Genomic DNA, 14,651 nt, shown 5'->3' with positions numbered 1-14,651 from the left:
AAATTTTTCAAACAGTCAAATTCTAGTAATTAGCATGCTCCTATCAACATTCTCCCACTCTCTCTATCTCACTCTCTTTATGCCCCCCAAAATCTAGACCTATAGATCTCTCTCTATCACTCTTCCTCTATCCCCTTTCTTCCTCTCTATCTCACTCTCTCCTCTCTCCCCCAAGATATAGCACTGCCTCTTTACCCCTCTCTCTCTCTCTCTCTCTCTCTCTCTCTCACATATGTCTACCCTCTGTTAGGATTAATGATAGTCCCAAAGATACTGAGAGGGGGGGTGAATCAATATCTAATCGGTTTACAGAATATTTAACCTTATTAAGTATTTTGCATTCTAAAACAGTGTACCAGTAAATAAGAATTAATGCAGTAAACAGGAACAATAAAGAAAACATAGAAAACACACCATAACACAAGATGTTTAACAAGGAAACCCAGTGTGGGAAAAACCTCGATGGGATTTGTGACCCACAATATTCACTCACTGGCCAATGAGTAAATATTACTTACAATGAGGGGCATGCACATGCAAGAAGGCCAACTGCCTAGAGCTCACTGCTCAATCTACAAAATAGAAGTCTCACTGACTTACAAAATGGATTATGAGAATCCAATATAATGTACTGCTACAATTCAGAATCTGCTATGCCAGGTTCAGTACCGGTTTAAGCTCATACTATAACCATAAACCTTTATACAAAATCTGCCTTAATATTCGCTCATTCCTATCTCATCTCCTATATCTTCTCTTCTCTCTTATCAAAATGATTTACAAGATCTCATACATATATGAGTCTATTACAATATTCCATGTTGGCTTTACAAAAGATATTTACAATTAAATACAATAAACAAAAGTTTGTTCCTTTTGGCAGGAGTGTTGGTATGCATTATTGCCGCTGCTGGTGAAGTGTCTGCCAGTGTCAGTGCCTGCTGGTGGTTTACCAGATGAATGCCAACAAGGTTTCCACAAGGTTGTCATGAATAACAACACCTTTAATTCTCATTAGAGTGTATAATGCCAACACCCTCTCTCTTTACACATCCCCCTCACTCCCTCCCAATCTCTATTTATCTATGTGTCTCCCACCCTCTCTCTCTCTACCTCACCTTCCATCCTTACCCCCATCTCTATCCCTTCATCCCTCTCTCTTCTTCTCTCTCTATCCCTAGGTCTCTCCTTCCCTCAATCTCTACTTCTCTACATCTTTCTCCCCCACACTTTATCCCCCACATCTCTCTCTCTCTCTCTCTCTCTCTCTCTCTCTCTCTCTCTCTCTCTCTCTCTCTCTCTCTCTCTCTCTCTCTCTCTCTCATTTTATTCTCTTTCTCTCTCAACTATCTATCTCTCCCTCTATAGGTATCTCACTCACTCCTTAGCCCTCTCTTTCTCTTTGTTCTTCTTTCTCTCTTCTTCTCCCCCTACCCTCTTTAGGGCATCATCTCTCTCCTATTATATACCTCTCTATCTATCTCAACCCTCTTTATCTCCATCTAGGTATCTCACCTCTCTCTCCCTCTCTATGTCTCTCACCTCTCTATCTTTATGGAGGGATAGAACTAGAGAGGGGATAGATAGAGAGGTGAGAAACCTAGAGGGGAAGAGAGAGGTGAGAAACCTATATGTGGAGAGAAAGGGGTGTAATATCTAAAGAGGGGGATAGAAGAGGAGATGTGTGATGACCTAGAGAGGGGAGGTAATGAGAAGAGGAGAGAGGGAAGGACAAAGAGAAAGAGAGGACTAAGGAGGGAATGAGGAAGAGGTAGATATGGAGTGGTTGAGAAACCTAGAGGAAGGGGATAAAGAGGTGAGGGAGAGAGAGAGAGAGAGAGAGAGAGAGAGAGAGAGAGAGAGAGAGAGAGAGAATAAAATGAGAGAGTTAAGTTCAGAAAGAGAGAGATGGGTAAGGAGGTAAGGAGAGGGGTGGAGAGGGTGGGTAAGAACTAGAGAGGATAGAGGTATCTAGGTGAGAGACGTAGAGCTTGGGAGAGAGACATGATAGAGAGGAGATAGAAATTATAGGTTTTAGGGAATGGGATGGAGGGAGAGAGAGAGCTAGGGAAGGAGGACATATAGAGGTGACAGAAGAGAGACAAGAGAATGAGGTAGTTCATAAAGTGAGAGTGGTAAGAGAGGAGGATATAGGGGTGGATATGGAAGGAGAGAACTAGAGAGGGGATATATAGAGAGGTGAGAGACCTAGATGTGGAGAGAAAGGGGATAAAATGTTAGCAAAAACCAAGAAGGAAGACTGAGAGGGGGGCTGAATCAGTCTTCATCAGAATATAAAACTTAATCACAAAACACGGTTCTGATAAACTATAGTAATAAGAAAGATAAGAAAATTGAAAGCACAACACACAACACCAAGATTTTGATGTGGAAAACTCGATTAAGGGAAAAACCACGATGGGAACCTACCCACAGTAAGATGATACTCTGTAGTAGTATGCGAAAATATTACAATGGGGAATGCACATGCATTCTCAAGCACACTACCCAGAGCTCACTACTCAAAAGATGATGGCCTAGAAGGCTACAACCCTCAGGGAAGTCTCATTGACTTAAAACAAGATTCAGACTACAATCCGGAAGAAATGAACTGAAATAATAGCATCTCCAAATGCCTGATTACAGTTCTAGTTAAGCACAGATGTCTTCTCTGCAACACCAATCTCTTATCAATCACAACACTGAAGGATAAATCACTTGCTCACACATAAACCTCTCTCTAATAATGCAGACACTTCATCGACACCCAAATTAGATGACTATATCACCCATATATACAATTCATCAACCTTGATAACAAGGTCGGCTAAACCCTCAACCCTCAATTACAAAATTACAACACATGATACAAATATCAACCACTGGACCAATACAATGATTTACATAGCATAAATTGGACCTAAAATAAATTCTCAAATGATCAACTCCACTAGAAATCACGCCAAGATCAATCGCAACACGCTACACCACCAGGAAGACCATATAACATGAAAGTCATCACTAGTTGATGCAAACCACCAAAAAATCGCTCAACGATCAATGTGGATTGCCAAAACAAATAGGACATGACTAGGAAACACTAGCAATCATGTTAGAATCATCAAGAATAGTTGCACCAACACCACTTTTCAAATCTTCATCGGTCAACGTCTAAAAGCTCAAGAACACAACCAATCAACAACTATCACAAAGAAAGATAAATTGTGAAGCACCAAATCACTATCCATCTAAAATAAAGATACATAAGACCATCCCAAGAAATATCCCAAAATCTCAACAAAATATCGGATCACACCGAAATATACCAGAGGATAAACTGAATTCTGCAAAACAATGATCAGCAAAACCAAACTACAAACCGGATCATAAGATCTTCGCAATTTACAATCACTAGAGAAAGCCATAGGAATATGTTGACATTAATGATAACAAAATATCCTAGCAGCAACAATGACCAACAATATCCAACAATCTCCCCCTTTGGCATTGATGGCAACATATGAATGTGAAAAACAATCAATACAAAGAAAGAAGATATGTCCAACAAACTCCCCCTAAGATCAGAAAATATAAAGCAGTTTTTCATGTGATCTCTCTCCCCCTTTGATAGAAATTCCAAAGATCTTCAAAATTTCTATCCTCCTTAGAATATAAGACATAAGTATCTCTCCCCAAAACACATACTACTCTAGTAGTGGAGCAACACCAACACACCAATCTGGATAAAAGGATAATGCTCTGAAGTCCACCGAATTGATACAACTCAATGCATCTAGTTCACATCAAGAGGGGTGGATACCCCTAACTTGTCTCTTAATTAGACAAATGTATCTACAGGCAAAGGCTTAGTGAAAATATCAGCTATTTGTTCCTTTGTAGATACATACTCTAGCTTTACCTTCTCTTCACTGACTTGCTCTCTCAAGTAATGATATTTGATTGACACATGCTTAATCTTTGAATGTTGCACCAGATTCTTTGACATGTTAATAGAACTGGAATTATCACAATATATAACAGTAGGCTCAACATAAATAACTCTGATATCCTTCAACATTTGCTTCATCCAAACTACCTGAGTGCAGTTACTAGCAGCAACAATGTACTCAACTTCAGTAGTAGATAAGGACACTGAATCTTGTTTCTTACTAGCCCATGAAACCAACTTTTTACCCAAAAAGAATGCTCCATTAGTAGTGCTCTTATGGTCATCAACATCAGCAACCCAATCTTCATCAGTGTAGGCATATATCATGAAATCATCATTCCTCAGATACCATAAGCCATAATCTACCGTTCCCTTCATGTATCTGAATATCCTCTTAACAGTGACATGACTCTCTTTTGGATTAGCTTGATATCTAGCAACCATGCACACAACATGCATAATTCCCAGTCTAGTCTGAGTAAGATATAGAAGTTCACCAACTATAGATCTATACAAACTCTTATTAGCTTTAGGAGATTCATCATTCTTAGACAATTTACAACCAGTCACCATAGGAGTTCCAACCATCTTGGAGTCATCTAATTCAAAATTCTTTAGTAGTTCCTTCACATACTTAGTTTGAGATATGAATATACCTTTACCAGTCTGTGAAATCTGCAAACCTATGAAAAATTTCATCTCACCTATCATAGACATCTCAAATTCTTTTTGCATATCACCGACAAACTTCATGCTCAAATCATCATCACCTCAAAAGATAATATCATCAATAAAGACTTCAACAATCAGGATGTTATCATTTTCTATCTTAAAGTACAAAGTATTGTCGTCAGCACCTTTACTAAATCTCAATTTTAATAAATATTTATCTAGTCTAGCATACTAGGCTCTAGGGGATTGTTTCAATCCATAAAGAGATTTCTTCAGTTTACATACCATGTCTCTATCATCTGACAGTGAAAATCCATTAGGTTTCTCAATGTAAACTTCTTCCTCAAGATCACCATTCAAAAAGGCAGATTTGACATCCATCTGATATACCTTGAAATCTTTATAAGCAGCATAAGCAAGCAACAGTCTAACAATTTCAAGTCTGGCCACCAGAGCAAAAGTCTCCTCATAATCAATTCCTTCTTTATGAGAATATCCTTTGCAAACCAGTCTAGCTTTATTTCTGACAACTTCACCGACTTCAATCAATTTGTTCCTAAATACCCATTTAGTACAAATAACATTCTTATCCTTAGGTCTAGGCACAAGTTCCCAAGTATTATTCTTTTAAATTTGATATAGTTCTTCTTCCATAGCTCTCATCCAATTTTCATCTTTGCAAGCTTCAACAACATCTTTAGGTTCAACTTTAGAAATCAAACATACTTCTTCAGCAACTAACCTTCTTCTAGTCATTACACCTTTATTCTTATCACCAACAATCTAATTTTCAGAATTATTCAATCTTACATACCTTGGAGTCTTCTGATTATTCTGATTATTAGGTTCTTGCACTCCTTCACCAGCAGCAGCAGCATCCGGGTTAACCATCTCTACCAGATCATTCTGCTTAGGCTCTTCAGTCTGAATAGGATTTAAAACAATATGTTATCCATCACCATAACCACATGCTCTAATCTCTTTTCCAAGGTTCTCATCCACCTTCACATTTACACTCTACACTATTTTCTCAATCTCTTATTGTAGCACCAGTAGGATTTTCTCTTTGTAGAATATCCCAAGAAAATTCCTTCATCACTTCTAGAATCAAACTTTCTTATATCCTCATATCTCTTGATATAATATTTTCTACCAAATACTCTGAAATATCTCACAGTAGGAACATGACCAAACCAAAGTTTATAAGGGGTCTTACCGGTATCCCCTTTAATTTGAACTCTATTGAATGTGTAAACAACAGTGCTAATGGTTTCACTCTGGTATATCTTCAGAACATTACTTTCAATCAACATAGTCCTTGTAGCATCGAAGACAATTTTGTTCTTCTTTTCAACAACTTCATTCTGTTGAGGGGTTCTAGGAGCAGATAATTATCTTCTAATACCATGCTTCTCACAGAATGAATTGAACTCACAAGAACAAAATTCCCTACCTCTATCAGATCTCAGACACTTCACCTTCAATCTAGACTCAGTCTCAACCTTAGCTTTGAATATCTTGGATTTTTCCAGCACTTCTGATTTCTCCTTCAAAAAGATAACCCACATCATCCTAGAATCATCATCAATTACTAGCATAAAATATATATCACCCTGCACACTTCTAACATTTGTAGGTCCACATAGGCCAGTATGCACAAAATCTAGTAGTCCATCAGATGTATATTATTTTCTTTTGAAATAAATCCTTGTTTGCTTACCCAACTGACATTCCTTACAAATTGGATTAGCAGGGTTAACAATCTTAGGCAAATCTCTAACAATGTGTGTAGAACTAATCTTGATCATTGAATCAAAATTTACATGACACATTCTCCTATGCCACAACCAACTTTCATCTATCTAAACAATCAAACAACTTTTCTCAGTAGAAATCAAATGAAAAATGTTACCTTCAATCTTAGTTCCAGATACAATCTCTATATCGGAGGCATTTCAAATCTTGCATTTTCTATCCTTGAATTTAAGATCATAACCTTTATCAACCATCTGTCCAACACTCAAAAGATTATGCTTCAAACCTTCAACATTCTGGACATCATTAGTGTTATGCTTACCATCAAAAGAAATGGAACCTCTCCCATGGATCACATAGGCTTTGTCAGCTCAAAACTAACTATTCCACCATCATACCTTTCCATACTCACAAATTTTCTTTTATCACTAGTCATATGATGTGAACAACCACTATCAATTACCCATTCATCTTTCTCTTCAACTTTAGCAACTAAATCTTTCTACTCAACTTTAGTAGATAAATCTTTCTCCTCAATAGTACAACTCGTGGAATCAATAGGTGCAAGTCCATCTTCCTTAATGGCAAAATACAAATTCATCTCCCTCTGATTCTTCATCTGTAATACCTTCATCAACAACATAATAATAGTTCTTATGATTCCTGTACTTCTGGTTAGGCTTGTAAGGCTTATCATACTTCTCATGCTTGTCAAACTCATCATGCCTGTGATAATTAGCCATTCTCTCTGGGAATCTATAAGAAAAATGTCCTATCTTATTACAAGAGAAACATTTCAAAGGAAACTTTCCATCATACTTACTGACACCCTTAGGAAATCTCTGGGAAATCAGTGCTTCAAGTTCATCTAGCTCCCTTTCTTTCTCTTCCATCTCTCTTCTCTCTCTCTCATATCTAGATATTATGCATTCATTGAGATCATATCTCTGTTTAGTGGATATGGATGTAGATGCTCTAAACATAGTCTCAAAATTTCCATGTGATTCTCCAAACTCACTTATCTCAAATGCAACAATCTTTCCAACTAGCATATCTCTTGTCACTGTAGTCACATTCCAAATCTCATCAATAGCAGCAACCTTATGTTTATAAGGAGGAAAAGATCTCAGCACCTTAGCAACAATTTCATCTTCCTCAATGGTTCCACTGGTACATCTAATACCTAGGACAAGATCATTCACCTTATCCATGAAAGAGTGCATGTTCTCATCATCTCCCATCTTCAACATCTCATATTTTCCTTTTAAACTCTACAACTTAGCAACCTTCACCCGTTTATCACCTTCATACAAAATCTCAAGCTTCACCCAGACTTCATGTGCGATCTGAAGTCCCATTACAGTTGTCATCTCAGAAACAGTCAAGGCACTAAGAAATGCTTCCTACTCTCTAATATTATGTTTATCTTCCTTGATCTCATTAGGAGTAGTCAGTCCATTCAGAGGAACAATATAGGCATTATTTGTAATCTTCCAATAATCTTCACCAAGACATTTCAAGTGCACTTCCATATGATCCTTCCATATAGAATAGTTTCTCCCATCAATTCTCGGACTGTCCTTCTTAAAGATAACACCTTGAGATTCCATCTCAGATCTCCTCAAGTGATTAAGCTTCTACCAGAGGATCTAGCTCTGATACCAATTGTTAGCAGCAACCAAGAAGGAAAACTAAGAGGGGGGGGTGAATCAATCTTCGCCAGAATATAAAACTTAATCACAAAACACATGTTTGATAAAATATAGTAATAAGATAGATAAGCAAATTAAAAGCACAACACACAACACCAATATTTTGACATGAAAAACCCGGTTAAGGGAAAAACCATGGTGGGAACCTACCCACAATAAGATGATACTCTATAGTAGTATGTGAAAATATTATAATGGGGAATGCACATGCATTAAAGAAAGACTTCCTAGAGCTCACTTCTCAAAAGATGATGGCCCAAAAGGCTACAACCCTCAAGGAAGTCTCACTGACTTACAACAAGATTCAGACTACAATCAGGAAGAAATGAACTGAAAGACTAGCATCTCCAAATGCCTGATTATAGTTCAGGTTAAGCACAGATGTATTTTTTGCAATACCAATCTCTTCTCAATCATAACATCAAAGGATAATACTTGTTCGCACAAAAAAATCTCTCTGATAATGCAGACACTTCATCGACACCCAAATTACATGACTATATCACCTATATATACAATTCATCAACCTTGATAACAAGGTCAGCTAAACCCTCAACCCTCAATTATAAAATTACAACACACAATACAAAGATCGACCACTAGACCAATATAATTATTTACATAGAATAACATGGACCTAAAACAAATTCCCAAATGCTCAACTCCACCAGAAATCACGCCAAGATCAACTGCAACACGCTACACCACCAAGGAAACCGCATAACATGAAAAATAATCATCTATTGATACAAACCACCAAAAACTCACACAACGATCAATGTGGATCACCAAAACAAATAGGACATGACAAGGAACACACTAGTGAGCATGTTAGAATCATCAGAAACAACTACACCAACACCACTTTACAAATCTTCATCGGTCAACGTTTGAAAGCTCAATAACACAACCAATCAACAACTGTATCGAAGAAAGATAACTTGTGGAGCACCAAATCATGACCCATCTGAAATGATGATACACAAGACCATCCCAAGAAATATCCCAAAAGCTCAACACAAGATCGGATCACATCGGAATATACCGGAGGATATACCGAATTCTGCAAAACAGTGATCAGTAAAACCAAACTACAAACCAGATCATAAGATCTTCCCAATCTATAATCACCAGAGAAAGACACATGAATATGTTGACATCAATGATAATAACATATCCTAGCAGAAACAATGGCCAACAATATCCAACATAAAAGAGGAGAAAAATGATGACCTAGAGAGAGAGAGAGGAGAAAAGTGATGACCTAGTGAGGAGGGAAAGAGAGAGAGAGAGAGAGAGAGAGAGAGAAGATGAGAAAAGTGATGACCTAGAGAGAGAGAGAGGGAAGGGAGGGAGGGATATGTATACAAGGAGAAAGTGGGAGGATTAAAAATGGGATAAGTAAAGAAGTATGAGATAAAGAGAATAAAATGAGATAGAGAGAAGGGTAAGGAGGAAGGGAGAGAGGTAGAGAGGTAGAGAGAGAGGGAAATAACAAGAGGGGAGAGATATAAAGGTGAGAGACATACATCTTGGGAAGAGAGAGGTGTGAGATATAAAAGATAAGGAATATATGTTAGAGAGGTGGGTAATGAGACATGGATGACGAGGTGGAGAGGTGGAGAAGAAGGGAGATGTAAACCTAGAGGAGGGAGAGAGGGAGAGGGTGGGAGAGAAAGGTGATGACCTAGACAATGGAGAGAGAGAATAAGTTTTAGTGGGAGACCTAGGGGTAGAGATAGAGGGGGAGAGAGACCTACGGGTGGAGATAGAGGGGGAGAGAGAAGTTGGTAATGAGATAGGAAGATAGGTAATGAGGTAAAGAGGGATAGAGGTGGAGACCTAGATATGTGGAGAGAGAGGGATGAATAGATAGGTAGTGATCAAGAGAATGGAGAGAGAGGGGAGAAAAATAATAATAGAGGGATAGAGAAGAATAGAGAGGGAGGGAGGAAAATATAGAGATGGGGTTAAGGATGGAAGACGAGGTAGAGAGGGTAGGAGAGATCTAGAGAGGAGAGAGAGGTGAGAGAGAAGAGAGGGAGAGAGATAGGTCTAGAGTTTTGGGGAGATAAAGAGAGTGCGATAGAGAGAGAAATAGAATGCTAATAGGAGTATATTTATTACTAAAATTTGAGTATGTTTGAAAATTTATATTATCTTCTAAAACCTAGAATCTACATTATAACCCTTAGATATCTAAAATCACTCTCAAACACCCTACCAATATACACACAAAATATAACTTGAAGTATAAGGAATGAAAAAGACATTAACATGTGATATAAAAAATATGAAAATCTGACTTATACTTAATATATATATTGCACTGATGAAGAGAGAGAAAGCAAGATGGAGAAATTTCTAATGCAATATATAGCACCAAATTTGGGGCTCACCAAATGTAAAAATGCAATTTTTCAATTTGGTGATCGCCAAATGGTTTGTATTGGGAAACACCAAGCCTTTGGATTGGATTTTCCTTGCCCATCCAGCCTAAACGCTTGGACGACCATTTCAGGCCTGAGACAATTTTTTTGAAATGATGAAAAAATCCTCACATTTTTTGTCATTCTCTCCATCAAGTTTGTGTGTGTTTCAATGCAAAGAAAAATAAACACCTTGATGATGTTTAGCTCTCTCTTAGATATCCAACCATTTATTTTTTTCACATTTTGATTATGTTAAGGTTTTCATCTCTAATTTCTTTTGTTTATGTGTTTTTTGTCAAAAACCAACTTGTGATATTTCATGCATAGATTTTTACTCGTTCGTCAAATTTTGGAACAAATTACATTTTTAGAAACTAGACTCCATTATACACATATTAAAAAAAATGAATTTTGATTAGTTTTCAAAAATTCAGGGAGGAGCATGCTCAAATTTCTATATTTCAAGATTTGTCCACTTCAAAATTTAGTAAAAAATATATATTGATTAAAAAATTAGCCAAAAAATCTGACATAAACTACATGGTGTTAGCTAATTTCTCACCATAGCAATTTTCAAAATTCTAAAAAAAAGTTAACATTTTAGGGGCACCACATTTGATGCTATTTTATGTTTTTCTGATAAAAACAAGACCAATAAATGTGCCGTTAATCTCCACCATTTAAAAAAAAAATGTAGTTTATATAGTATATTTGAAGCACTACAACTCTTGTTCTTGTTGCATCTTCACATTTTGAGTGTAGCAATCTTCAATTTCTCGTCAAAGTTTAGACTTTGTTGATTTCAGAATAAAGTGGCATCTTAAAACCCTCTTTTGGTCCCCCAACTTGGTGAACATACCCACATTGAAGAAAAATGTTGAAATATTGAAGTGATAAAGATATATTTTGGAGACCTTGCCTCATTCCTACAAAATTTAGTGATAACATTTTTTAAATGAGGTACTCTGTAGCAACCTAATTTTCTTTAATGATTTATTTTAATATTTTAATTATATGCCCATTAGAAAATATTGTGATCTTATTTGATATAATGTGAAGATTTGAAGGTTTTATAAAAGAAAAAGTAGAGTTGAAGGGGATTTGATCCTTTTTCTTACTAGAAAGAATAAAAAGTCATCTAAATTGAACTCTTAACAAAATTCTCATCAAGAATAAAATTATAGAATTTGATAGTGCTTTATTTTTCTAATTGATGTAGTTGAGTCTCATAAAATAATTCTTCTCCAACTCTAAAATTTAAATATTATCCATTTTCAACCTCTTGAGATATAATAGTGGAAAACTTATCCAAAGAACAAGATGCCTTTTTTCCTTCAATCTTATGAGAGTTAATAACAACTTAAGGTTGCCTAGTTCAAAATATGGAGGATCTTGTTATTAACCTTTGTAGGTACCACCCTCATTTCTATCCATGAAACATATTCAAAGTATCAATAATTTAACAAATGTTGGATCCATCAACATTTGGTGAATTAAATGCATATTTTTCTTAAAAGAAAATAAATTATAAAGATTCAAGAAAAAATATCTAAGTTGTATTCATACTTCATTTTTATATGGGTTTTCAACAAAATAACTCAAAAGTAAAGAGGTAACTAAATTGAAACAAACATGAACTTACTCCCTTTTATAATGAGTCATTGAAGATTATATATAGGAACTTTTGAGAATAGGGAAAAGGAAATGTCATTCCTCCCGAGACTCACAAAATATAAAAGACACATGAATATGAATATTTATTTTTCTTATTCCTTCACATTCTAATTTTACATTATATTACAAATATTTGTACATGTTAATCTTTCATTAGATCCCTCATAAGATTACTTTTATTGTGTAATTCAAACTTATCAATGACTACCTTTATAATATTTGGATCAAAACCATAGGAGTTAAAAAAAATGAAGACTTCACTAGATAAAATTTTCCTACATTTCCTCATGTACCTATTTGAATCCCTCGACCTTTTGTTTAAAACCTTAACACTATATGTAGATACTCTCATTAATTTGGTAATAAAGGAAAAATCCAAATTCTCCATTATGTGACTCTTCTTGTAATACATTTTTTTTAAAACTAGGTGATGCAGGAGCATCCCCAGTCGATGAGCAATCTTTCATCAACCAAAAACATTTCCTTTCTTGTTTAGTTCTTTGTGCAGTTTTAGTATTCTTACTGGTATGTATCGGTAACTTTGCTTGTTCTTCGTGGCAGATCTTGTTTGTAATCTCCTAGCGGTTTCATGTGGTTAATTCCATATTTCTAGTTCATTTGGGTTCTTCTCCAATCAGTTATCACTTTCGGTTAGCTATTTCTTAGTTCCCGGGATAGTTCTTGTGCTAACCGATTGGTTTTCCTTCATTACCAGCACAATTCTTGGTGTGTGGATCCATCTTGGATCTTGTCCAATGTTCTTTGGTGTTTGGAACCTTCATGCTGAACCACATCACTTGGTTGTGATTTTCTGGAAAGACTTCTTAAATCTTAGGGTTGACCTAACTACACATTTCATTTTCTTGCATTGGTGAATGTAATATTTTGAGGCCAACCAGGATATGTTCCGGTGGGTATAAATATTATGTTATGTAATCATTTGTAGGGGTAGAGGAAGTAGAACTAAGAATTAGCATTGATATTAGCATGTTGTGATCCAGTTGATTCTTAGAGTCCCGGTTGGATTGTATTTGGCTTGAAGCCTGCATGTAATTGGTTAATTACCAGATGTTCTTTGATGATAATCTGATGATTGCCAAAATTTCTATGGCTTAAAAATGATCTGTTTATATGAATTTGTTATGTTTTCTTACTATTTTTGTTCTGTCTCTCTCGTTGCATAAGCTAGTTGACTCTTTTGAGGGTTTTTACTGGTTACAGCTGCATCAATTGGTATCAAAGCTAGTTATGGACCGGCTAGTGGAAGAATTGTTTGCCAACATTGAGGCATTCCTTGAGGTGGACAGGTTGCCCATTGGAGGCAGGCTATGTGTGTGTTCAATAGATCGTCAAGGGGAGGATTGAAACCGGTAGTTAGATCATCAAGTTGAGGCAGTTCACCGGAGTGGAAGGAGAGATGTCATCAAGGAGAACAAACCCCAAGAGGGTAGAACAGATGATGGAAGACTTCAAGAATGAAGTAAGGAATGAAATCCAGAATGCTTTGGTTGGTTTGCGAAGAAACCCTGACTCTGAGGATGAGTATGAGGAAGCCAATGAAGAGGTTGAGGAAGCTGAAAGACCGGAAGATGAGAGAGAGGAAAGATTCCTAAGAGAAGTCGCGCAAGAAAGTAAAGTGCATAAAGTTTAGGTTTCTAACTTTTCCAGAATGGTGAACCCAGAGGATCTGATTGATTGGATCAGAGAGTTGGAGGACTACTTTGAGTTTGAGGATGTCAAGGACACGCAGGGAGTCCAGTTGGCATAGACCAAGTTGAAAGGGCATGCTACCTTGTGGTGGAAAGAGTTATAGAAAGACGGAGTGGAGAATGGTGAATTGAAGATCATCTAGTGGAGATAGATGGTTGCAAGGTTGAAGGCCAAGTTCATACCGGGAGGCTATGAACTGGAGTTGTTAAAGAAGTTGCAGAACCTGAAATAGAGAAACATGACTATGAAAGAATATACTAAGGAATTATACAAGGTGGTAAGTAGATCTAGGTATAGGGAGATTGACAGAGAAAAGGTGGCGAGGTACATCAATGGACTTGCTTTTAACATTCAAGATGAGATGAGTATGTTGAAGGTTTCAACAGTTGAAGAAGCTTACCAGTATGCTTTGAAGGCTGAGGAGAAAGTGAGAAGAAGACAATTGAATAAGGGAAAGGAGAAATTTAAAATGAATGATAGTATGAAGAAACCGGTTGAAGAAAAGGATGCAAAACCTAAGTGGAGTAAAGAACTGGAACAGAAGATGCCAAGGAAGGGTAGCAGCATTACCGGTAGAGAATTCCTTGGCAAATGCTTCAAGTGTGGAGAAACCGGACATAGATTCTATGAATGTAAGAAAGGAATGTCAAGAAGTTGTGTGGCAAGTGAAGAACTAGATGGTACCGGATTTGACTATGCACCGGAGAAAGGAAAATCTCTCATGTTCAGAAGAAAGGATACCGAATC

Source organism: Cryptomeria japonica, chromosome 4 (genome assembly GCF_030272615.1).
Source record: "Cryptomeria japonica chromosome 4, Sugi_1.0, whole genome shotgun sequence".
NCBI lineage: Eukaryota > Viridiplantae > Streptophyta > Pinopsida > Cupressales > Cupressaceae > Cryptomeria > Cryptomeria japonica.
This window is presented reverse-complemented; position numbering follows the sequence as displayed.